The 27,274-nt window shown below is 41.4% G+C and overlaps 1 long non-coding RNA gene across 3 annotated transcripts in view; it reads right to left on the bottom strand.

The window, feature by feature from the left end:
- Window positions 1-27,274, bottom strand: part of LOC118016084 — a 168,450-nt gene that overhangs the window by 14,492 nt on the left and 126,684 nt on the right. For 2 of the 3 annotated variants that reach the window (XR_004680755.1, XR_004680753.1), the window contains exon 2: window positions 20,653-20,734. This is a non-coding gene — a long non-coding RNA (uncharacterized LOC118016084). The remainder of the gene's footprint in view (window positions 1-20,652; window positions 20,735-27,274) is intronic. The other variant, XR_004680754.1, reaches the window with a different exon arrangement.

Here is a 27,274-nt window from a genome sequence, read left to right as displayed (position 1 = left end):
GTTGAGGATGTTGCCCAGGTTGCTCCCTTGGACTCCAGAAAGATGGTGACAGCTCTCAGTAAGATGAGGAACACAGGAGAAAGAACAGGTTTATGGGGAGAAGATGATGAGTTCAGATTCAGGACATTACATCTGGAATATCTTAATGTCTTTATTTTTTAGAAACCTTAGGTTTTCATCTCTTTACTCTTTCATTCATTTATTTGTTTATTCATTTGTTCTCATTTATTGAGCTCTTTTTATGTTACAGGCAGTATAACTATACTCATTTTTTTATAGCTGTGTAACAAACTATCCTCTAAATTCCATAGCTTAAAACAACAAACATTTATTATCTGATACTTCCAGTGGGCCATGAATTCAAAGAACTATCTGGGTGGTTTTGGCTCAGGATCCTTAAGGAGATTGTTACAAGACATGTACTAGGGTTACGATCATCTGAAGGCTTGACTGGTGCTGGTGGACCTCTTTCCAATATGAAATAGTCATATGGCTATAGGCAAGACTACTGGGCCTCTATATAGTGCTTTCATGAGGCAAACACTGGCTTCCCCCAGAGCAAATGATCATACAGAGAGAGGAAGTCAACAGATTTAGTTCTTCAAATAAAATATTGTCAGTTCCACCTTATTCTAAGAAACAGACCACTAAGTCAAGTCCACACTCAAAGGGAAGGTATTACATCAGAACGTGAATACCAGAAGGTAGGATTATTGGGAACCATCTTTCAGGCTACAACAGTGCCTTAGCATGAGTTCTAGGGATAAAGTGATGAGCTAAAGAGCCCTCTAACATATAGTCTAGCAGGAGAGACAGGTATATATCAAATTATTATGAACATAAAACATAACAGCCTAGTAGGATAAGACAATGAAAGAAAAGATACATTAAGTTATGAGAGGTATGTAACTAGAGCACTCAACTCAAGAGGGAATGGAAGGACGGGAATTCATTTGTGAGGAAATTACACTTTTGTTGAGGCTTAAAGAATGTGTAGTAGTTAATGTTAGATCAAAAGGTGATGGTTGCCACAAAATGTTAAGTATATTGTTACAGTATGACCCAGAAATTCCACTCCTAGGTATATACCCAAGAGATGAAAACATATATCCACATGTGAATGTATGTATGTGTGTAAATGCTCATAGAAGCATTATTCATGATAGCCAAAAAGGGGAAACAACTCAAATGTCCATGAACTGATCAATGGAAAAACAAAATGTGGTATATCCATATAATGAAATATTTGACAATAAGAAAGAACAAAATACTGATACGTGGTACAGCGTGGATGGACCTTAAAAACATTATGATAAGTAAAAGAAGTTAGACAAAAAAGACCACAGATTGTATAATTCCATCTGTATGAAATGTCCACAATAGGAGACAGAATAGAGCCACAAAGTAAATCGGTGATTGCCTAAGGCTGGAGGTGGAGAGAGGTTAGGGGGAAATGGGAAGCAACTCTTAGTGGCAGGAGATTTCTTTTGGGGGTGATAAAAAATGTTGTAAAATAGGGGTACCTGAGTGGCTCAGTTGGTTAAGCATCTTTGGCTCAGGCCATGATCCCAGGGTCCTGGGATCCAGCCCCACATCGGGCCCCCTGCTCAGAGGGGAGTCTGCTTCTCCCTCTGCCTGCCCCCACCCCATGCTTGGGCTCTCTCTCTCTTTCACTCACTCTCTCAAATAAATAAAATCTTTTTTAAAAAATGGTGTAAAATACATTGTGGTGATGTTTGCATAACTCTGTGACTATGTTAGAAACCACTGAATTGTACACTTTAAATGGGTGAATCTATGATATATGAATTATTTCTCAAGAAAGATTAAAAAAAAAAAAAAAAAAAGACCGTCAGAAAGGCACTGCAGCAGAGAGAATAACCAGTAGTGGAAGAAAACACAGCACGTGGGAGAAACTCAGTGTGTCTGGAGCACGAAGAAGGAGGGGAGAAGTACTAGATGAGTCAGGGATCAGACCCTATAGGACTTAGTGAGTCAAGAAAGGATACTGGTCTTTATCATTAGAGCAGCGGGGAGCCACTGAAAGCTTTTTTTTAAAAAAGATTTTATTTATTTGACAGAGAGAGACACAGCGAGAGAGGGAACACAAGCAAGGGGAGTGGGAGAGGGAGAAGCAGGCTTCCCGCGGAGCAGGGAGCCCGATGTGGGGCTCGATCCCAGGACCCTGGGAACATGACCTGAGCCGAAGGCAGACACTTAACGGCTGAGCCACCCAGGCGCCCCGCCACTGAAAGCTTTTAAGCAGGGAGTCACATGATCATATTGAAGATTTTCAAATTTTATATAATAAGTGCTCAATAAATTAAAGCTAATGCTTACACTGTGAATAGATTAACAGGGCAGAGAGAGGTACCGAAAGCCTTATTCTTCATCATTCTCCCCCGAGGAATGCATGTCCCAAAGCTCTGGGGTAGTGCTTGAGCTCTTTGTCATTATGAGTGTCCCGCTTGTTCTCATGTGCTTTTCATCCACTCCTCGTGCCTTAAATAGCTCCATATCCCTCAGCGTGGGGGACAGGTAGATGTGGCCACCCTCAGGTGTTGACCCCATGTTCCCATGTTGCAGAGTCCCTGGGATTCAGAGCTTCATTGAGCTCTTTATCCTCCTCCAGATGGCAGAGTGAAAGAAATATCTGGTAAAATGTTAATTCCACCTCATTTAGTGCAGTTTACATAGGTGTGGTGCAGTTGAGGCCCCTACAGGAAAAGCTGATTTCAAGTTCTGGCACAATGATTAGCTGATTCACAAAAGATGTGAGTCTCCGTTTCTTCCCTGCACATCTGTCCTGTCTGCTTTTAATTTGGAAGCACCAGTTTTAATTTAGCGGCAGGACTGTAAACCCCATTTCTGTGAACACAGAATGACATACTTTGTGGAACGGGGGCCTCTCGCCAAGATCTGACTCTTAAGTAATTGATGGCTAGTGACTTGCTGAGAAACGCTCCAATGCGAACACTTTCCATGGCAAAAACCCTGTCATATCAGCTGGATTGCAACTGAGCCTTCTGGGCCATTGCCCATCTAAATACAGGCCATGTCTTTAACCACGGCCTCTGGAGCCCAAAGGGAGCCTCCAGCTTCATTCTAAACATCGAAGCTCTATCCAACCCATCGCTTCCCTGAGTTCCTCGCACTTTGTTGGAAGCTATGGCCCAATGCACAGATTTCCTCATCTTTGGAAGTCAACCATATCAGGAAGGAGGCTTCAGTGTTAGGGGTTGTTTTGTTCTGGTGAAAAGGACACTCTTTTCATCACATTTGAAAACCAATTTTTAAAAATCTCACTCATATCCAATATTTTGTGTGTGTGACAGAGAAAAAACAGGCCTGGAGTTACATCACCCCTGTGGTTTAAGAAATCTTTTTCACAATATGTACACTGTTTTAGGGCTGGGATTTTTGGAAAGGGAGGAAAGGGCTATGTAGAGCGAGAGGGACAGAGAAACAAGACAGAAACATAAATCGTCCTCCAAGTAAGATGGAATGGATAAGCAAAGGGAATAAAACGGGCAAAACTTCCCTGAGTTTGGAATCCTCTAAATAGAGAGATAGCTGGTACAAAACTCGATGCTGCCTGTTTTTTTTTTTTAATTAAAAAACTTTATTTAAATCTATCTTTCTTAGATCACCATTAAATACCTATCACTTACCATGGTGCCTGGCATCAAGTAGATTTAAATACCTATTTCTGAATACGTAGGTGAAGAAATGAGTACTAGCTGAGTGCTTGCCATGTGCCCAGCACTGTTGTGGGTCACAAGGCCCTAGCTAGTGAGCCTTCTGGGCAGTCAGGTGTAGCATAATGGTAAGGGGCCAGGCCTTGGAGTTAGCTAGTCCTCAGTCTGAGTTTAAGTCCTCTGCTACTTACTAGCTGTGTGGACTTGGGGCAAATTATTGGAGCTGCCTAATTCTGAGTTTCCTGAAATTGAAATGGGGACAATAATAGGACCATCTCATGTGGTTGCTGGGAGGATTAATTGAGGTAAAGGGTAGAAGGTACTTACAAAAATGCCAGGAACATAGGAAATGCTCAGTAATAGTCATATATTACCCAGCTATTATATAGTTTGGAAATGGCACATGGCAGCCTCACACAATAATTCTTGCCTCGGCTCTCCCCAAAATGTTCTTGAATTGCTACCTTTGTTTCACATCCAGTTGGCTGCCAACTCCTTTCCAAAGCCATAGTGAGACAGGTCCTGCACACTCCTGTTGGCTTTTCTTAAGTGTGAAGAGTCCCATTGTCCTGAAACTAATGAGGGTTTTGTGAAAATCATTTCTCCATGCAGGACAGTGGCACTCAGCTCCAGAACAAACAAGAGAACATCCCAGATGGTTTGCAAAGTGTTTTAGGTTTTGCCAAACATGTTTTCCTCTGATTTTAAATTCCCTGTGTATTTGAAGTGAAATGTAATCAGCAAGTCCCTGGTCAAGTAAGTTTTGGGGAAGGAAGTGCAGAAAGAATATGGGAGAATGCCAACATCAGCAATGAGAGAGAGAATGCAGTATCTCAGGGGTGTGAGTACACGTGTACCAACAGAGCAGGGTCTGGACTAAGAGGAGAGGAAAACACTCCTGACCCCCTCTCCCGATCATCACTCACGTACTCACTTCACCACTCCAGGTTTACTGAGCCCTCGCCAACCCCACACCGTAGTAGCCACTGCAGGTCAAATGCAATCCTTGTTCTATTTGAGTTAGACTGGGGGTCAACAAACCTCCTTTGTAAAGGCCCAGGTCGTACATGTTTTCGGTTTTGTGGGATGCACGGTCCGTGTTGCGGTTACTGAACTCTGCTACGGTAGCATGAAGCGACCCATAGATAATACATAAACAAAAGGGCAGGGTTGTATTGTCCTAATGAAACTTTATTAAACAACAAAACAACAACAAAAACCATTAGGGCCAAATTCTCGCCCCGTGGGCCTTAGCATGCTGGTCCCTGGATTAGCTTATACAAGGGAAGACAAACCACCCTGAGATAGACTCTCAAGGACTAGATAACTCAGGGCTAACCAATGAAGAGGTGGGTCCCAACTAAACAGCAATTCAGGGGCAAGATATCAAGTGACATACAGGTGTTCCTTTCAGGAAGAAGTGGATTCAAATCCCAGTCCCATCAATTATTAGCTGTGTGATTTAAGACAAATTATTGAGTCTCTATAAACCTTGGCTTGCTCATCTGTTACATGGATATAATAATATTACTAATCTTATGTAATATTATAATAGCATTATTAGTAAACATTATTAATTAATATTATTTAGTCTTGGCATCAAACGAGATGTGCTGTATAAAGATTCTATGCAATGTCTGGCATCTAGTAAGAGCTGCTATTCGGAGTGGATAAAGCACAGATTTTGGAGACTGTGGTTCTTAAGGCCTGTTCCGTCAGTCATCTAGACCAGGGGTCACCAACCTTTTTCTGTAAAGGGCTAATAAAAATTTTTAAGGCTTTGCAGGCCACATACAGTTTCTGTCATATATTTGTTTTGTTTCGGTTTTAATTTTATAATTTATTTGAAAATGTAAAAATTATTCTATCATTCTTAGCTTATACACTAAACAAAACCAGGCTGTGGGCCACATTTGGCCTGAGGGCCACAGTTTGGTGACCTCTGCTCTAGACCACAGCTGTCCCATAGAAAGAGAGCACAAGCCATGTTTGTGAGGCACGTATGTCATTTTAAATTTTCTAGTAGCCACATTAGAAAAAGTAAAAAAAAAAGTAAATTTAAAAATTTTTTTGACCCATTTAAAATATCATTTCAATAAGTAATTAAAAATTATCAATATGATATTTTGCTTTTTTTTTTCTTTTTTCTTTTTGTACTAAGTCTTTGAAATCTGTGTGTACCTTACATTGACAGGATATCTCAGGTGCTCAAAAGTCCCATGGGGCTGGTGACTCCTGGGTTGTCCAGGGCAGTCTGGGAGCTCAATAATTCTTTCCAAAATGAGCATATAATAACATTTGCCTTTTAGGGTCCCCAGGAAGATTTAATGCAATAATACATGGAAGGCACAGAGCGCTCTGCCTGGCACGGGTGGTCTTGAAATGCCAGCTGATCATGACTAGTAAGAATCATGATTATTTGCTGGGAGAGACTGTATCTATTTCTTCCCTCTGGAAAAAAAAAAAAAAAATTGTCCAACCTGGTGAACAGAGGCCTTTCCCAGGACCCTTCTCCCCAATTTGCCTTATCATTTCTTCCAGGGGCCCAAAGAGATTCTAGCTGTTCCTCTGAAATGGCAGCTTTCTTGAGACCCAGGCCCTAGGCAAGAGAACTGGCAATCAAACATGGAGTTTAAGGAATGAGCCACAGCCCACAGCTTCTCTGAGACACTGTGATGGGGAGCACCGCCCAGGCTTTTTGAACACACGCTCCTAGGCCAGTGCTCCCAGCGAGCCCCCGGCTCCATCTAATAACATGTGGTGTGTGTCTCCGTTTCCCCTCTATCCTATACTATTTCTTATTCTAATTCCCTTTTTCGCCATGTCGATGCTCTACCAGCATTCCCTACAGGCTGGCCCAAGGAGAAGACCCATAGGTTTTTAGGGAGGGGTTTTTTGAGAAGCTTGAGAAGTCTTGCATTTGAGCCAGACACTCTGGTTGTTGCTCTGTCCCCTAAAAAGCTGGGAATTGCTGAACATCCTCATCTGATCTGATGCTTGTATAGTCAAAAGCAGGGCAATCCAGTTGGTGCTTCTCATGTTAGGACTCTTAGTGGGAAAGGATCTCCATATACCAAAGAGCGACCCAGGTTTCCGGGAAAAGCCAGATCAAACGGATGGGGGAGAATGTTCCTAGACTGTATTAATACAGCAAAAATTCTTTCTGCTTGAGGTCGTCTAGTATAACTTCCTTGAAGAAGTGGTTTTTATATTGAACAACTCCAGGTCAGGGGTGGAATGACATCACCCACTCGTGAAACCCAATCCTCTGCAAAAAAGTCCCTCACTTAGCATTTTAAAGAACAAGATCTCTGCAACCTAATCCTTGCTCTGCCACTAACCGGCTGTGTGACCTTGAGCTAATTACTTAACCTCTCTGAGCCTCAGTTTCCTCATCTTTAAATGTGGATAACCATATAATGGATTGTGGGTAGGACTCAATTAGCTGCCATTAGTTATGGGGCAGATTTAATTAGCTCAGAGCATAGCATATAATAGACACAAATAAAGTAGTAATTAATTATTACTCTCTTTTCTCAAGTGAGGTGGCTGGCTACTTTGAGAAAGAACTCCTTTCTTTTCTCTCCAATGCTGTGCCCAGGGATCCCTCTTGCATCTAGCAAGGTTCGAAATGATGCCTTGTGGATACCAGCTCACTGGCCCAGAGCCTTCGCACAGGGTGAGTGGTGAATAGAGACAAATAGTCCAAGGAGCTTGGACTGGGAAGTAGTAAAGAAAACCAAATGCACCCCCTTTGTCATTTGACTTGTTTTCTGAACAGAAGATCCCTCCCCCACCCCTCCCTGCATGCCCCAAATAAGCCCCCAGGTCTCTGACAGAGGCATTCATATGTTTAGGGTTCCAAAGTTTGCAACTCCTATCAGGAAATACCTTAGCACTTAAACAGGTGTAGTAGTACTGATCTCCAGGAAACAAGAGGATTTCTGAATCTCTCTGAGAATCATCGATACTGTTATTTGAAACTGAACCACTTGGGGAAAGGAATATACATGTTGACTTCCTTTGTGACATTCATACATCTGGTCTAATCTTGATACAAAAAATTGCAGCTGATTTGTACAAATGCAAATTTTACCTCACCAATCCTCTTACTCTATCAAAAAGGGCAGCATTTGTTACAATTATCATTACTTTCATTACTATTAAAAATGAGAGTAAAAACTTAATATTAATGAACTTATGTATTGCCTTCCATGCTATATCAAGAATTTTATAAAGGCAAGCCCAGAGAGTTGCAGTTAAGTGTCCAACTTGTGATTTCAGCTCAGGTCATGATCTCATGGGTGATGGAATCATGCCCTGTATCAGGCTCCACGCTCAGTGGGGAGTCTGCTTGAGATTTTCTCTCTCTCTCCTATTCCCCTACCTCTCCTCCCACTCTCTCACACGTTATCTCTCTCTAAAAAAATAAGTAAATCTTAAAAAAAAAAAAAAAAGGCAAGCCCATATATCTTTGAGCCCAGAGGAAGCCAACCTTTGAATTAACAAGCACTTCCAGGGCGCCTGGGTGACTCAGTCATTGAGCGCCTGCCTTTGGCTCAGGTCCTGATCCCAGGGTCCTGGGATCGAGCCCTGTTACAGGCTCCCTGCTCTGCGAGGAGCCTGCTTCTCCCTCTCCCATGCCCCCTGCTTATGTTCCCTCTCTTGCTGTGTCTCTGTCAAATAAATAAATAAAATATTTTTTTTAAAAAAAGCACTTTCAGTTGAATTTGAGGAATATAATACTGTTCAGACTCCTCTCTACTTCTAAAATTCCCTTTACTCCAGTCTAAGGGTTGGCAATTTTTTACTGTAGTATGTCAGAAAGTAATTATTTTAGGCTTGGCAGACTATCTGGTTGTCATTGTGGAGACAAAGCTATCTTAGATGATACATAAACTAATGGGTATGGCTGTGTTCCAATAAAACTTTATTTACAAAAACACAGAACAGGCTGGATCTGGCATGTGCGGCCATAGCTGGCTGACCCATTATAGTCAAACAAATAGCAAAAACAACAACAACAACAACAACAACAACAAAAACAAACCTCAACAAATTTATTTCCATTATGTCTATGTAATGTAAATTCATGATAATAATAATGTGGGAAGAGCATTGGCCTAGATGTGAAAAGATTAAATAGCTCTCCTGTGAATGAGCCACTCTTTCTTTCTTTTTTTTTTCAGGTGACATCAGTATGAACATTCCAAAATCAGAATGGGAGAAGTTGGAAAGGCTATAATTGAACTGAATAAAAGACAGAAAGTGCTGTTAGCTTATTTATCCAATTAATCCATTCAATGCAAATTTATTGGAAATCTATGGTATGCCAGACATTTAAAAAAATGTACTTTTACTCATCAGTGACCAGGCAGTAAGAGAGGTTTTTGGTTTTGTGTTGGTTTTGTTCATTTTAAGACATTCCCAATACTCCTAAAATCAGACTATGAAAAAAACTCTCTGTCCCGTTGAGGCAAAAAACATAACAGCAATTCTAATCCTGGCTTTCCATAATGAGAGCCCTGAAGTATACATGGGGATAATTAAAACCAAAAAAAATTAAAAATAATAAAAAAGCTGGTTATATTAGTGTTGTAACTTGGGCACTGACACCATATGACATAATTGGTGCTCGCCTCCAAACTTCATCTGAATCCAGCATTCTAAAGCCCTTTCGTAACAGCCAAGAACATCTGCTCTAAAGAGGAGCTCTACACCCAGGCAGGCAGGAAGAATAGTACAGAAGGGTGTGTTTTCCTTAAAGTGCAATAATATGTTATGAAAGTATCACATATCTATCACCGTGACAATAATTATATAAACACAGGCTAAAAGATTGGAGGAATAAAGATATATCAATTAAAAAAACTCACAGGAGAAGTGACATTAGATTTTGGGATAGGGGTTCAGTTACTTTTCTAAGGTTGGAGTTGAACATATTTGAAAGGAATGAAGATGATCCTAGTGATGTTTTTATTATTATTTCTCTTCCTTCAAGACTTCCTCACTTCAAGCAAGAATTATTTATTAACAAGTGGAAATCATTACTTTGGGATTTTATTCATCACAACATTATATGGAAAAAAATAGGCTCCCAAAGCTGACTGAATGTCATCATGTGCTTTCCCCACTTTTCCTAAATTGAGCTCATCCATAAATTTTTAGAAATAGCATCTTTAAAACCCACCAACAAATTTTCCATGGCAGAGAATACCCTTCTTGTTCTGACACAACTGTCTGAAGATTTTTCTACGCCCTTCCTAACCAAGAGAGAGAAAGACAGAGAAAGACAGAGACAGAGAGAGAGAGAGGAAAACGGTGAGAAAACACTCTGAAACAGGGAATTAGTTTACCCACATCTTCTTCAAAATTGCATTTGTTTGTGGATTCATTTGGTCTCTGGAGGACAGAGCAAGATGTATTTCATCAAAGTGCTGAAGCCCGTTCTGAATGAGGTTGATATACTGCATATGTGTGTCCGAATGTGCCAGGTCAATCACTGTGTGCCTGGCTCCCTCTCCAAGGTTAATGAGACAAACTGGATTCTTGGGGAGGGGGCTGTCTCTTTAGCACTAGTCAACACGGCCAATTTTTAATGTTGGAAAGTTCATAGGATGTAAGCAGGTTTGCAGTGCCTGGATTCTCTCAGTGGAAGGGCTTATCAGTGGAAGTTAAAATGGCAGCTGAAAGTTCCAATTTCCTTCCTTTTTTCCCCAGTGTTTTTTTGTAAGGATTGTTCAAGGATGCTGAGGGATGAGCCACAGCAACATAAAAAGTGTTAACTGTCTCAAAGACAAACGCATTAGGTCTTGGCTTATGCATCAAATTTACTAGTGCATACATTCCCAAATTTCGAACATGTTCATCTCACTTTTACAACTTTTGTCAAATTCATCTATCACTTGACTATTATTTACTTAATATTTTTCTTTAAAATGCTTTTTCCCCACTTAGATAAAGTTGCATAGAAATAAAACTTTATATTACTGCTACTAATGGAAAAACATTACCACTTGCCACAAAAACACACAAGCAAGGAAAACTAAACCATGCTATTAAAATCTAGCTAAATACCTTTGCCTGTTCAAAGCTCCATGCCTGAGCTCTCTCTTTAAGGGAGATTAGCAAGTGCTAAAGAAGCACCGAGACATGCTAGCACCTAAGAGTTGCTTCTTGTAGGAATCAGAAAAAGTGACTGAGAATTGAGAAAGGATTAACTATCTTACTATGTTGTTCAATATTGCTTAATGTCCGTTTCCTAAAGCAAACCCCTGAAGGCCTACGCATGGCTCTCATCTCATCAGCTATTTGGGAACCTTGTTAGCAGTCTCAATGCTTTTAAACACCTTTTTTAGACTTCAGAAAGTGCTTCCATATATGACGTTCTATTTGGTTTTCACGATAAGTCAGGTGATGTAGACAGAATCGTAATTATGACTTTTATTCTATTGGAAACAGAAGTACAAAACAAGATATTTTCAGTTTCACATAGCAGGTCAATGGCAAAGCCCTCTCTAGAAATTGGGATTTTTTTTTTTTTTTTGAAAAATACATTTTGAAGGTTATTGATAAATTCTCCATTATATCTTTTATAATGAATTTTGAGGCTCCTATCAAGTTTTCTTTTAATCACTTTTTCCCCCTCAAACAAAAGATATTTAAAAACAAACTTATTTATTGACTCAGCAGTCAATCTTCTGTGTTTATCGGTGCAAAGGTTATGATGGCCCTCCAAACTCTTCTCTTAATCAGGATTTTACGCGGAAATGGAAACAGAAAAATGAGCAGCTATTAACCATTGGGAGCAGTGGAATTTAGGCCTCTGGACTCCTCTCTGAGTCTAGTCTTCAAAGGCAACTTGCACAAATGGTGGTATTTCTCTTCCACTACCGCAGAAAACTAGCGACTGCCACCAGGAAAGACTGAAATGCATAGGTCTTGGGTATACAGTATATATTACAGGGCAATCACCTGGTTGCAGGGTTGGATTTTATGAAATTCCCTGAGGTCTCCAAGCTTTGATTCACATTATGTTTCTACTGCAATAGCAATTCAACCATTTGGAGCCTGGTTGGTTTTTATTTACTGGAATGAGTGCTGAACAAACTGATCAATCACCAATCCAATTTGGTTATCTTGTGTTACTGAAATAATTCTGCCAAGTAAAATAACCAATCCTAGTTATGATGATGGTAGTATTGGAGTGCTTACAGAGCAGAGGAGATGAACTGTTAACTTGATCAGCTGTATAAACAAAGTTTCTGAGCAGTGGAAAATGTTAGTCAATATCCAAGGCAAGGGAAGGGCTTTAGATGAAAAATCAGAGAGGCTGCTCGAGGAATATAACATGTCTCTAGACCCAGAGGAGAAAATAGACAGAAGGCTCCTTCTCATGGTTAGTTTAAGGATCAGTAAAAGCCTTGGAGTTTGATGTGGCATCAGGCTGAAACACAACGGAGGGCATGCATCAGGGTGAGGTATTTTCTCATCGGCCTGTCCAGCTCCTGAAGTAGTGTTGATTCTGAGTCTGAGTCATTACCTTAGAAAGATGTGTTCTTCTTTGCTGGAGCCATATCAGATTTAGCAAGGAAAGTACAAAATGTAATAAACATGTAATAAACATCTTTCTGAATCCTGTTATTTTAGAGATGTCCAAAAATTGTGAGGACTTGAGTAGTTCTAACAAATTTATTCACATTATATACACCAGTCTAATTCAGTTGGAAAATTCTACGAATCTGCATGATTCTACAGAAGGCTACATACAATTTTGGAGTAAATTCGGTTGTTATGAAAATACCAGGCTTATTTGACAATACACATTTAGCTTATATGTGGGTTGTTATATGTATTTATAACAAATTATTTCTAGACAAGACCGTAAGCTCTTTGAGAGTAGGGGCTCTGTCTCCCTCTTCTTTGTGTCACCAAATCTCACACAGTCCTATCACATATAGTCAATTTAATGAATTTGTATATAATGAATGATATGGTGGATTACATATTTAGCTGACAAATCTTTCCTTAGCCCTCTTGTCCAAAGAACTAAATTAAGAGATGAACTAGACATAAAATAATGGCCTCACAGTAGGTGTGAAGATTAGTCTGACAGGGAAGTTACTACAATCAATCACTTCCAAGTTGAGCCCATGAATTAGCCCTGAGCCCACATTGCTCAGACTTGGCATTGTGTTATTCAAATTTTTTTTAAAAACTCAATTTTGTAGCTAAGCTTTAATTTAAAGAACTTCCACTATTTACTCCAAAGAGTCTGAATATGTGATGAAACATCTGCAAACACTTCTAAAATTAAAAACTTAAATTAAGAAAAATCAAAATAAAAACCTAAATTAAAAATATTTTTTAAATTAAAAATATTTTCGACCATTAATAGCACACATGTATGACAACTGTCTCCCCAAATCCTTCTCTCCCTCCTTTCCTTTTCCAAGCATTCTTAAAGATACACATCACAGGCAATGTAGCTCTTCTATCCCCTACCCACTCTTGCTCTTTATGATATAGTTTAAATTAGTTCCTTCTTTCATTTTACTAACTAGCTTCTCAACAACAGAAAAAGGTTCTGGAAGCTAACTTGGCAATAAATAATCCTTTCCTGCCCAGAAAAAGTGGGGAAAAGGCAACATTGTGTCTCATGCATAAATAATTTTTGTCCTTATAACACAAGTAATATGCCTAATTGTATCCCGAGGGTTTCTGGGACCCAAAATCACATGAATAGCCATGCAACCTGAAACTTCATGATGTTCTGCTTTCAGCAAATCATGACGGGCACACATGCACATACCACTAAGTCACTGAGTCACAACTTTCTGTTTTGACATAGGAAGTAGCAAGAGACAGGAGGATCAGCAGTAAGAAAAAGGCCTGGAGAATGGACCATGGAAATGGGGAGCTCTCTCTGACCACAGAACCCTTTCCTGAACCTCCCAAAAGAGCTTACATGAGGCTAGAGCAGACTTGCTTTTGGCATATGCCTTCCTGTCCTATGTTTATCTCATTCTAGGCTTGGGATTTTAACACATCCCCTCTGGCTCAGTCCCTAGCACTAAAAAAACAAAGAATAAAAATTACTAAAGCTCTTGCTCTAAGAGATATAAGCATTATTACTCTCCATTCTCATTTTTCAACTTAAAATCTCCATTTGCTGTATGATCTTAAAGACTGATGAAACAAAGCAAGCTGTAACATTATTTTGGCTTTCCCTGACTCTTGTTTTCCTCTGACAATAAATCTGGGTGCTGTGAGTTCTGCTTCGTGTTCGCTCTGCCTGGGTGCAGATGATGCCGATCTATCTAGAATCAGTTCCTTTAAGAAAAGTGGATCTTAACTGGGGGTTGTTTTGCCCCTCCAGAGAACAGGTGTCAAAGTCTGAAGACACTTTTGGTTGTTACAAGTGAGAGGCAATGTTACTGGCATCTAGTGGGTAAGAGTTCAGGAGGCTGCTAAACATCCTATGATGCACAGGACTGCCCTCCCAACAAAGAATGATCCTACCTCGAATGTCAATAGTGATGATAGGTGCAGAAATCCTGCGTTAACAATACTTAACCAGAAAGTAGCATCACGCATATACTTTCTGGTCTCTGGGTGCAGTCATGAATGCTTTATCGGCAGAAATAGGTTCTATTTTCAGCTATTATAGAGGGGTCACCTCTAATAAGCAGGTTCTTCTTAAGGTTTCCAAGTCAAGTGAAGTTTTTTTCATCTGCTATTAGTGCCTGAAATTTCTACCGTTGGTCACTCCTTTCATATATGAAACCCTTTATAAAATTTCAGTAGGCCACTCATTTATTCACACATAATGTATTTATTAAATTCTTACCATGTGTTGGTCAATGCTATTCAGGAGGGATCGCCTATCTTAGTGTGAACTCATTTGCCTCATTAGCCATTATAAAAGAAACCATTTCTGAAATTAAACAACTTAGAGCATCCTACCTGGAGTTGCCCATATGAGAAGCAGCTCCATTCCAAGTACATGCACAGAACAGGGAATATCTGCCCTTTAGGTTAGTGTCAACCTAAGATTTGGGGAAGCAGAATCCTGCCTTGAGCTCTGAGCTTCAGAAGGTGCCCCTTGGGTCTTGTCCACAGGGCCACGGGAATGTGCCTATCTGAAGCTATGCCATGTCTCCTTCTAGACCATACTCTGGGTACCTAGGACCTTGGAATTATCTGTCCAAGTGACTCTGAACCCGCCTTCAGTACCGGAATAGGCTTGTTTTAGCCTGTTCTCTTGTGGGAAAAATGTGCAGACATATGCATCACAAGGCCTGAGCTGGGGCAGTTGTTGGGGCAATGGACTCAGACCAGGGTATCTATAGTGGACATGGGGCCCCTCACAGTATGGAACAACACTGGGTGTGTGAAGACAAGAGAGGGGAATGGGAGACTAGGCACCAAGGGTCAAGTCTTGCTTTTCCATGGTCTGATGCTAATTCTAAGGAGTCCAAGAATTCTAAACTAAAACATAAGATGTTATGAAGATCTATGTGTCAAATTGGGAGGGGAAAGGATTTTATTCAATAGTTAGCTGGGGTTATAATTTAAATATTTGGTCATACAGTACATGGATCTTCATTTTAACACTTGCTCCAAGTCAAGGATAGACTTGATTTGAGGGGAAAAAAAGCACTCTTTATTTTCTCTGTGCAGAACTCCTCAGGATTCAGGGCATACCTCTCCCAGGTGGAATCACTAAGACTGCTCTAGAAACCTGTTTCAGCTGCGCCCCCAAAGACTGCCAATCTTTTGTGGACTTCATTTTATGTAGCCTCAATGACAAGTCAGCCCATCTTAAACTTATTGGCACCTTCGTGTGATGGGGCAACAGATAAACAGATAAACAAGTAGAGAATTATGTTTCCAGAACTACTTTGCTGAGTCAGAGCTAACAGAAGGAAAGAACCAGAGGGCAGATAAGAAGCTTGTACCCGACATAGGAATAGGGAGAGGAGAGAGGGCCAGAGAAAAGATGCTACTTCAGGAAGGGGGTGCTCTGAGCAGCTAGGGTGACAAAACTGGACATTTAACGAAAGGGAGAAGGCTTTGAAGGAAAGATGGGCACCAAAAGCAAAGAAAAAGAGGGAAAAAAATGCCAAACTACCTTTCTTTTCCTCCCATTCTGTGCATTGTTTCAGAGGGCTGTAAAAAGAGAAGATTTAGGGTGCCTGGGTGGCTCAGTCGTTAAGCGTCTGCCTTCGGCTCAGGTCATGATCCCGGGGTCCTGGGATGGAGTCCCACATCGGGCTCCTTGCTCAGCACAGAGCCTGCCTCTCCCTCTGCCTGCCTGCCACTCCCCCTGCTTATGCTCTCTCTCTCTCTCACTCTCTGTGTCAAATAAATAAATAAAATCTTAAAAAAAAAAAAAAAGAGAGAACATTTAACTTCTGGTCCCATTTAGCAGCAATTTTGACATTGTGCAGGCTCCAGAACATCACGTCTGAGAAATGGGGTCCTCCTCCTTGTCCCAATTCTACCCTGAGATCCTGAAAAAGGGGTAGAACCTAGGAGGATGCTCTGCTTGCATCCTATATGGCAAAAATCCCCAGGACATCTCTCCTGTCTTTCCTCGCAGGAAGAGGCACTGACTTAGTTCCAAGGAGAGGGTTACACCATGGTTCCCAGGACTCTGTTCTTTGTCACTCCGATGGAAGGTTCCGGCCAGAGGGCCAGGGGAGGAGAGGCGGGAGTGAGGGCCTCTGTTTAAAATGAACAAAGGCCTGGTATCCAGATACTTGAGGACCTCTTCTCTAGGAACAAGACAAAGCCCAGAGGCTGGCAATTACTGGAGCAGTCTTGAACCACATGCACTCCATGGAGTCACTCACCGGGGCTCCCAGCCCCCCAGTGAAGTCCTGGGAGCCAATTCCACAGCCAGCCAAAGGCAAACCTTGGCTGCCTGTGTGATTAATTGCCTTTGTTCCCTCACAAAGGGAACACACCCGCTACAATGGGGCAGTAGGAGGGGAGGGGAGTGGCCTCCGCAGAGAGTCCCTTTCCTCCCTCAAGTCCAGGGTGTGCCTGGGAAGGAGCTTCTGTGTTTAGCGCCAAAAAAAAGGTATCTTTCCAAGAGAAAATTATACAGCTCAGAAAGTTAGTCATTAATGTAATGGTCTGAATCTACAATGAGAAAAAGATTGAAGCTGACATGATTTTTATCTCTGATATTATAGCTTCTGAAGTTGAGAAGTAATTATGTATGTTAATATTACATCCATTCGATATTCAGTGAATATTTTTTACAACTCTTTCTTAATTAATCTTCCCTTTTCCCCCCCTCTCTGCTCACAGTGCCGGCAAACAGTCCTGAAATTGATCAGGGCTGATGAGAAAAGAACACAATGAGGAATCAGAAAGATCTAGGTTTGAATTCAGACTGATGTTTGACTTTAGGCATTCCATAAATAAATGATACAAATAATAACCAGTGCCTATTGAAAAGGCGATGTTGTACCAGGCACTGTGTGAAGGTTTCACACACACACATTATTTCATGGAATCCTTGCAAACCCGTGTGGGACATGAATTATTCTTATGTCCATTTTGGAGATGAGGAACCAGGTTTGTCAGTGTAGAGGCTGAGCTCCTGGCTGGAGCTGCTTGTTGACAGCGGACAGACCTCTGAGGATACCGTCACCTTTCCACCCTGCGCTTTGGGAGCTTGTGGTGAAGATTGAGACGGGGGTGTGGTGTCCTGGGGGCAGAAAGAGTAACCTTCACTGCCTCAAATCATACCCAGTCACACACCTTCTATCTTAACAGGCTAGGGCTACCGCATATTCCAGGCTTCTTCCCTACCTATAACCCCCCAAGGACCGAGTAACCGAAAGCATCAGAAAAGCAATAACGAATCTCTCTCTGCTCTTCCGTCCTCAGCAGAGACCAGGAGTCCCAGAGTGCTGGAGAGAATTACAAAAGCAAGGAAGTCGCAGCCACTGCCCTTCAGCTTAAAATACAGACACATTAAAGAGACACCACGTGCAAATCACAAAGAACCAGGCCACTGTCCTCACTGTTTAAATTCTCCAGCAGACCTGGAGCCCTGAGATGTCGATGGCTGAATCTCACATTCCTGGAGGATCTTTGAGTGTCTGCCCTTTGATATTTGACAATAAGAATAGAGTTATGAAGACAGATTACATGTTGATGTGATTCCCAGTGCAAGGTCCAGAAGTAATTTAATATCATCATTATCCCTGTTGTTGTTATTGGGTCTTGAAGTTGAAGAGGATTTGCATAAATACAGAAGGGAAATTTCAGGGAGATGGAGCAGAGGAAGTAAAGGCTTATAGGCATAAGTATTTGTTATAGGATACCTATGGCAACTGCCTGATTCAATTACTTAATTTATCATTTCATCCAACAAATGTTTATTGAGTACCTACTATACTCCAGACCCTGTGCTAAGCTAAGAACAGGGAGATAAAACAAGAGGCCCACACTCAAAAGGCATAATAATCCTGGGGAGACAGACATTATATAAATTCAACAAACAAATTAATGTGTGGTTACAAATCGTGAGTGATAAGAGCCCTGAAGGGACATAACGGTTTTATGAGAAAGGACAAGGGAGGAATTTATAATGGGTGTGGGTTCAGGTAGGTCAAGGATGACATTCTTGAGCAGGAGGCTTAGGAGCTGAAACCTGAAGGGAGAGCAAGAGTCAGTGAGGGAATGAATTGGGGGAAGAGTGTTCGAGGCCTAGGGAACAGCCTGTATGAAGTTGCTAGGTCAGGAAAGTCAGGCCACTGGGGGGTGGGGGGGGGCAGGGGGGAAGGGACAGGCGGACTTCTGCTTGACCCTTAGCAGGCTCAGGCACCAAAAAAGCCTATCACCTTCTCCTTACCTTTCTTAGTTCAACTTCTCACCCCTAGCACCCCCCTTATTTCACACACCATGGCTCTGCAGATTCAGTATTCTCTTCCCTGCAGAGGACAAGTGCCTTAAGAGGCTTGTGGTCTTTCACGTACTTAGGGGGCCAGACAGAACATGAACTCCCTAAGATAGATGTTGATTCCTCTACTTACTTGTATGTATAATTGCAAACTGCAAAAAAGCATGGTGCTGGGGGAGTTCCCTTCAGATTTCTACAGACCCACTGCTGGTGCTGACCGCCTGGACTTGACACTGGAGAAGGCTTATCTGCATTTGGTATTGATATTTAATTGCCAGCAATGGTCATTATTGTCTCTGGCTCTCCTTTCTATGGCTTTATTAGAAGGAAGCAGACATGTCCGGTGGACAAGGGAGACAAATAATTGCAATGTTTCAATACGTTCTCAACAGCCCATATAAAGGCAATAGTCACTTTCCAAATTATCTGTTTGTAAACCTGGATTTTCTTTATAAACAATTCAGAGACAATCTCTCTCCCTCTTTCTTTCTCTCTTACTTTTTGGAAAATGCTTTAAAAGATTATATAATTCCCAAATCCTTACAATCAATGGGAAAAGGGTCAGAGGCTTAAGTGGCAGAGTCTCCTGTGAATAGTCAAGAGGGAAATTGTAACACATGGTAGAGTGGTGAAGGGGGGCTGTTCTGCTTTGCAGTAGCTGGGTGAGGCCCTTTGCACAATGGGGAGGCCCTGCAGGGTATGGGGAACCACTAGGACCCCAAACAACAGCAACAGCATGACATGTAACTTTTGGCCATTCAAATACATCTTTAGCACTTCTATTTTTATTACACAAGAAACACCTGAATATATCTAATTTTAAAAGATTTGGGTAAACCCAGGAGTAGTCAGAGTAAAATGTGAAATTATCTCCCTTCCTGCTCCACTCACATTATGCCCACTCTCGCCTGGGAGAATCATGGTCAGTGCCTTTTTATGCATGTTCATACCTGTGTACGTACATACACATGTATGTCATGAGTACAAATGTCCCTTTCTCAGTTGAAATATGGGAGGTTTACCAGGTCGATGGAGATTTATCACATGCTTTGTAACAGCTACCTAGAATAGAGGTGTCCCCACAGTGCTGAGTACATTACGGGGATCAGACCAGGGCAGAGACAAGGACAGAGACAGGGGGAGGGGGCAGGGCTTTGCCAGCAAGTGACAAGAATTCGTGTTTTTTGTATCTATTTCCATCTTTATTAGACCAAGCTATATTAGAATAACAACAGCTCTATTTTAGTCAGTAAGCTAAGAGCTTTGCATACACTATTCTTTAAACATTTACACCCACCCTACGAAGTAGGGACTATTATTATTCCCATCTCGTAGATGGTGAAACTGAGGTTCATTTAAAAAATTAAGGAACCTCCTGGAAGTCATGCAGCTAGTAAGCAATGGGGACATTAGTCTCAGGTAAGTCTTTCTAACTCTGATGTCCACGCCTTCACCATTACACTTTATCCCTACTCTGTAATCATACCCAGGTCATGGGAGCTTTTTTTTTTTTTAAAAGGTGGCTTTTCATTTTGGTCCCCAAAGACTATTTCAAGCAGGTGAACCATGTCTGTCTAGAGCCACAAACCTGACTGGTTTATTCCCTTGCCCGCAAGGCCCCCAGTCCTTTGCTTTCTGCAAACTCTGAGCACTCACACAGCTGGTCTGATGGCCCCCTGACTCTGGTGACTCCGCAGGGAGGTGTCCAGCCCGCTAGCAAGCACCAGGCCAGCAGCTTCCTCGCCGGGAAAGGTGATCTGAGATGAGGCGGTGGCGGTCAGCATGCGGACGAGGAGGTGACATGCCCGCCAAATGCAGTTATTGGAAACTGTACTCATTAGAATACTGTAATTGGTTCCCGCAGGGCATTTGAGGTTAGTGACACCGAGGAGACAAGAGAGGAGGGGCTGAGAGGGAGTGTACTATATGGATTTTGTTTTCTTTTTTACCCTTTTTCCTCCAGAAGGGAGCTTCAACCAGCCAGCCTCACAGGCAGGCTCCCTGTATGGCAAACGTGAAGTCTGTACTCACCGTCCCTTGCCTCGCTCAGCTTCCCTCTTGCTCTCATCCACCCTTTGTCAGGAGCCTGCCTGTGGGTCTCGTCCCACCTCTTCTGCCAGAGAAGAAAGGTACTGATTAGTAAATTGACAGAAAGGTGTTGGAACTTGATGTGACACCCCCCACAGACTGAAGGAGGCAAATATCATGTCTCAAAGAACCTCACATATAAGGCAGTGCTTGGCCCAAAGTCGTAGGGACCGAATGAGGGGATCTGCAGGTATCAGTGAAATGGCACGTCATCATCTAGATAATGGATAACACTTTCTGCCACCCACACATAAAGCTGGACATTGCCATCAGGGTGCCAGAATGTTCCCACTTATTTGTTGTGGGTGAAGAAAGGAGGGGAGGTATCTCCCTACCCTGAGGGTTGGATTCTTTTTTTTGAACAGCCATACCACTAGTAGGTCGACATAAAAGGTGATCTCCTGATACTAAATTTAGCACTCCCAGGATATCCAACCCTGCCTTTCTAAAAAATTTGATGCAGAGAACTATGGTTTTTATATTCAGAAGCCAGGACATTTTTGAGGAGCTGAAAATGTTTTACCTCTTGAGCGGGGTGTGGTTTCGTGGATTTAGGCACAGTAAAATTCATCAAGTCATACACTTAAGATTAGTGCATGTTACATTTCGCATATATCTCGATTTTACAAAGTAAAAAAATATATAGTTGTCCACTGACAAAAACATTAGTTCTCAAAATCTTATCTGTGCACCAATATTTTCCTGAAACTCTATTAGCTGATGATGGTCTATCTCTTCTCTCTACTAGCCAGATCCCAGGTTTTATTAAGGGCTGGGTGAAGACAAGCTTTCTAAAGAAAATCTAACCTTGACTGCCAAAACCACATTGGTCCATGATTTCTGAACTCCTTACAGGACCTACTATCAGAACTGGGGGCAGGTCTAGGGTCATGGGATCTGAGGTTTACACAATATGGGGAACTCTTTATAAGATAGAGAATACAAAATTATGAATACAAATCAGATTACAAAATTAGATTTCAAAAAGGAGACCGGAAATTTCAGGCCCCTTTTTTCTTGGGAGTTCTTTAAGCAATTTATCAGCAGCGTTCATATAACAAAGCTACCTGTTTGCAACTCAGCTTCAGATCTGTATCTAGAACTCTCATCAGCTCCCAACCACCCCCAGAATGCATATGGGTCAGGCAAGTGAGAGGAACTCTCTGAAGCTCAGGCTTCATCACTCTGCAGTAAATCTGGTCCAGGTCAGCACATACATGTGGGCATTTCACTTCAGCCCCATCTGAGTAGAAACTTCTGTTTTGGGCACACACAGTCCGCCACCAGGGAGGACTGTAAAATCCTTCAGGGCAAAACCACAGTTTCACATTGCGTCCAAGACTCTCAGAGTGCACATGCCAGTGTCTTTTGGGGAAGGGCTCTCCATACTGTTGAAATAAATGTCTGGGAGGAGGGAAAGGGACTCCCAAAGACAGGTGGTGGGAAGATGGGGAGTGATAAGTCATTAGTTGGATTAGGTGGATTCTTTCCATGCTCCCACTATCCAGGTCCTGACTAGTCGCCCAGCCCTACATTGAGCCAAAAACATCTTTTAAAAATCGGTCTGACTGAAAATTAACCTCAGGCCATATGGAAAGTAAGAGATGGTCTGGCTTGGCTCAGACAGGTAAAGTCATTTCCCTAGGCTGCCTGCCCTTCTGCATGACATGAAGGATTCCACAGAGGAAAAGGAAGAAAAGAGGAAATAATGGAGAGAGAGAAGGAAGAGGAAGCAGGAGAAAGAAGATGAGGAAGAAAGGAAGGGTCTTGTAAAAGCAAAAAAGTCGGAGATTAATGGAAAAGGAATACTTAATGAAGCTCTCTTGGGCTCACACTCTGTCTTTTTTTCTTTCTTTCTTTTTTTTCTTTTTTGAGGCTGCTGTATTAAATTAAAGTCATACATAGGTTTCAAAGGAAATCACATTTCTGCAGTCTGGTGAGCCCACCTGACAATGCACGCTAACAGAATTGTAAATGTAAAGGGTAATGCTTGTCAGTGCCTGACAGTTCTAAATGGCCTTTTAGTTCAGTACGCAGAGCTGTCATAAAAAAACATAAAAATGCATATGCAGACAGCTGAAACTGCTATGCACATCATTATCTGCAAATGGTATAAGTATCCTGAACAAAAGGCCTTCCAGTTTAAGGACATGCATAAGACATTTCTCTGCCTCCAGCTTTAAAACAAAGTGCTGTCAAGAAAACAAGATTCCCAGTGCCAGAGCTGAGGTTTTTCTGTCAATCAGTGAGGTGCTACATTTGTACATATTTTTCTGACCCTGCATATGAGAAGAGCCTTCTTAACAGATGTGTATTTAACTTCTGGCAGCTACATCTGTTTCTTCTGCACCTTCCTTCTTATTTCTTTACCATTGTTCTAACAGAGTGCTGCGAGGGATGTCTTATTGTGTATCTACTCATCCTACCCAGTCTTTGCTTCTTTCTTCTCATTTCCTGTATGTCTTCTTTTCTTTAAAGCATTTCTTGGGTGCCTGGGTGGCTCAGTTGGTTAAGCGACTGCCTTCGGCTCAGGTCATGATCCCGGAGTCCTGGGATTGAGTCCCGCATTGGACTCCCTACTAGGCAGGGAGTCTGCTTCTCCCTCTCACCCTACCCCCTCTTGTGTTCTCTCTCTCTCTCTGTCTCAAATAAAAAAAAAAAAAATCTTTAAAGCATTTCTTTCTTTCTTTCTTTTTTTCTTCCCCCTTGTCATTTGGGAAAGCCAAAGGAGTTCGAGCTTGGGACTGTGGTGGTCAAATTGGTGGAGGTATTTGTCTTTCCCTCCCTAAGCAGTGATATTGTCTGCCTTGAAGATTGCAAGTTGCTTGAGGGCAAAGATGATTTTTGTAACATAATCATTTTGAAATCCAGTTGCATGTCAGAATCACATGAAGAACTTTGCAAAATTCTCATTTCCTGAATCCCCCTAAATGATCCTCTGAATCAGAGTCTCTAAGGTTGGGGCCAGGTCATTTGTATTTTTAACAAACATCCTGGTGGTTACCATTTTTCATCCATTCAGGTGTGCATCAGACCAGCATTTACTGGGCATCTACCCTGTGGCAGCCAGTGTTCTAAGCACTGGGCATGTTCCCCTGGATGGAAAAACAAACTCTCCGACCCCTAACAGCTTGCATTCTATTCAGTGAGACGGGCCAATAAACACATAAATAAATATATAAATATGTTTGGTACAGAGAGTGAGAAATATCTGAAGAACATGCAATGGGCAATGGAGTGGAGAGTGGCATGAACCAGGGTGAACAATTCACGTGTGGAGATCAGGTAGCTTTTCCTGAGGAGCTGACAGGGGATCTGAGAATTGTGTGGTGAGGAGTCAGCCATGAGAAGACCTGAGGAAGAACATTACCTTATTTTATTCTTTCAACAGAAAAGTATTACTGAAGTAGCCAAACTGAGATTTATATCTCTGTGCCAAATAAGATGTGGGCAAATCAAGCTGAAGCCTTGCCCCTGTTTCCACACCTGCCCAAACTTTAGGGTCACCCTGAAATATAAACTTTCCCTCCATCATCTAAGAGGCATCCATCAGCGCATCTGCCCAATGTCTATCCATCCAATGTATATGAAGGCTATATTCCAATACAGGTGTGTGTAGGACATTCTACAATAAGTTCCCTAATTGAGTTCAATTTGAGCTCCATTACTTCTGAATTCTTAGAATGTGAACCATAAAAACTAATTTCTAATCAGGTCGCGTATGTGGATAAGCCTAAATAAGACTTTAGTCTTAGGCTAGGGGCCATATTTTACAACTTCACTGTTCCTAGCCCACTGAGGACACTCTTCAGTCTTTTTCATGAGCTTTTGAGTGTTAAGTTGAAGCCTTAAAATCTCCAGATGAATTTCAAGGAGAGATAATGATCTTTAATAATGATTTTCTCCCAGTGACCAATGACCACTCCATTGTTGGAGATCAACTGAAGTGCAGGACTTGGAAGACAATACAGCCAACTGTCTGAAAAGGTGGGCCTTGGAGTAAGAGATTCACCAGCTATGATAGTGGACAAATCATGAAGCTTTGGTTCACTCAACTTAAAAATGGTGATAACAGTAGGACTTACATGAGACCATTATTATGAAGATTAAATAAAATAAAGTACTCAACACCCAAAGAACAAAGAATCCAATCAAGAAATGGGCAGAAGACATGAACAGACATTTTTCCAAAGAAGACATCCAAATGGTCAACAGACACATGAAAAAGTGCTCAACATCGCTCGGCATCAGGGAAATCCAAATCAAAACCTCAATGAGATACCACCTCACACCAGTGAGAATGGCTAAAATTAACAAGTCAGGAAACGACAGATGTTGGCAGGGATGCGGAGAAAGGGGAACCCTCCTACACTGTTGGTGGGAATGCAAGCTGGTGCAGCCACTCTGGAAAACTGTATGGAGGTTCCTCAAAAAGTTGAAAATAGAGCTACCATATGATCCAGCAATTGCACTACTGGGTATTTACCCCAAAGATACAAAAGTAGGGATCCGAAGGGGTATGTGCACCCCGATGTTTATAGCAGCAATGTCCACAATAGCCAAACTGTGGAAAGAGCCAAGATGTCCATCGACAGATGAATGGATAAAGAAGAAGTGGTATATATATACAATGGAATATTATGCAGCCATCAAAAGGAATGAGATCTTGCCATTTGCAACGACGTGGATGGAACTGGAGGGTATTATGTTGAGTGAAATAAGTCAAACAGAGAAAGACATGTATCATATGATCTCACTGATATGAGGAATTCTTAATTGCAGGAAACAAACAGGGTTGCTGGAGTGGGGGGTGGGGTGGGAGGGATGGGGTGACTGGGTGATAGACACTGGGGAGGGTATGTGCTCTGGTAAGCGAGGTGAATTGTGCAAGACTGTTGAATCTCAGATCTGTACCTCTGAAACAAATAATGCAATATATGTTAAGAAAAAAAAAAAAGAAGAAGAAGAAGGTAGCGGGAGGGGAAGAATGAAGCGGGGGAAATCGGAGGGGTAGACGAACCATGAGAGACGATGGACTCTGAAAAACAAACAGGGTTCTGGAGGGGAGGGGGGTGAGAGGATGGGTTAGCCTGGTGGTGGGTATTGAGGAGGGCACATTCTGCATGGAGCACTGGGTGTTATGCACAAACAATGAATCATGGAACACTACATCAAAAACTAATGATGTAATGTATGGGGATTAACATAAGAATAAAAAAAATAAAAAATAAATAAAATAAAGTATGCATGATGCTTAATACACTGTGGCATCCAGTAGGCACTTAATAAATGCTATCAATTACATTTATTATGATTATTACTTTCCATTGCACTTTAGGGTAAAACACTGCCCTGTGACAAACTGGACCAATCATCAGAGTTCTGAACATTGCTGTTTTCCTTTACCTTGAAAGATATAGCAAGTCCAATCTCTCCCAGAGCCAACATGCCCCAGTTACCCTCTGGAGCCCTCTCTTAAGGAAGGCATCATTTTTTATACTATGCTTTCCTACTGTGTTTTCTTCTAATAAAACTTAGGTCTTCTAGCTATTATAAAAAATAATGCTCTCCTGCTCCATCTCTTGGGGTTTCACTCTTGCTAAGAGCAATTGCTTTTTATTGAATGTGCAATTTTGTTGCTATGGAAAATATAGTGATTAATGAGACCCTGTGACCAAGGTTAGTTGGGACAGGCTTGGACTGGTTAGCATCATGTCCTTACTTTTCACAGTACCAAAGTTGGCTACAGTAGGAACTGCATTATCAACCCCATTAGTAACTTTTTAGAGGGGATATAGAGGGGATATAGTTAATAAAAAGAACTGCTTTATTGTGTACAATTATAAAAATATTCAGAAATGAAGTAACCTAAGAGGTCTAAGTTGGTGGAATATATAGCAAATATAATTTTTTAAAAAGATTTATTCATTTATTTTAGAAAGAGAGAGGGAAGGCACAAGTTAAAGGGGCAGAGGGAGAGGGAGAGAAAATGTCAAGCAGACTCCACACTGAGCGCAGAGTGATCTCACAACCCTGAGATCACGACCTGAGCGGAAACCAAAAGTCAGATGTTTAACCTACTGGGCCACCCAGGCGCCCCTATAGTAAATATAATTTTTAATTGCAGAAAGGGAAGAAAAAGTAACAAGATAAATAGGAATTTATAAAATTTACCATATAGGTGGGATGAGTTCATATGAGAAGTTTTCATAATTATAACAGTGTGAAGAAATGCTTAAATTATATATAACTTAAATAATATGTATAAAACATATATGTGTATGAATATATACATAATTTATATACATATAAACTCTATATTACATATATATGTGTATATATATAATTTTCAGAGTTAAAAAGGACATCAAGAGTCACCTATATAATCTTTGTAGGCAGAAATCCATCCCACAATATTCCCATAGTTGGTCTGAATTAATTACCTCACTATCTACAGAGGCAGTCCTACTGGAAAAGTTCTACACTTTAATCTGACATCTAAATCTTCCTCCTGGTAACCTTTACCCTGGTCTTTTTAGAACAATGAAGAACAAGGCTATCCCAT

Source organism: Mirounga leonina, unplaced genomic scaffold, assembly GCF_011800145.1.
Source record: "Mirounga leonina isolate KUSES-001 unplaced genomic scaffold, KU_Mleo_1.0 Mir_104, whole genome shotgun sequence".
Lineage (NCBI taxonomy): Eukaryota > Metazoa > Chordata > Mammalia > Carnivora > Phocidae > Mirounga > Mirounga leonina.
This window is presented reverse-complemented; position numbering and strand designations above follow the sequence as displayed.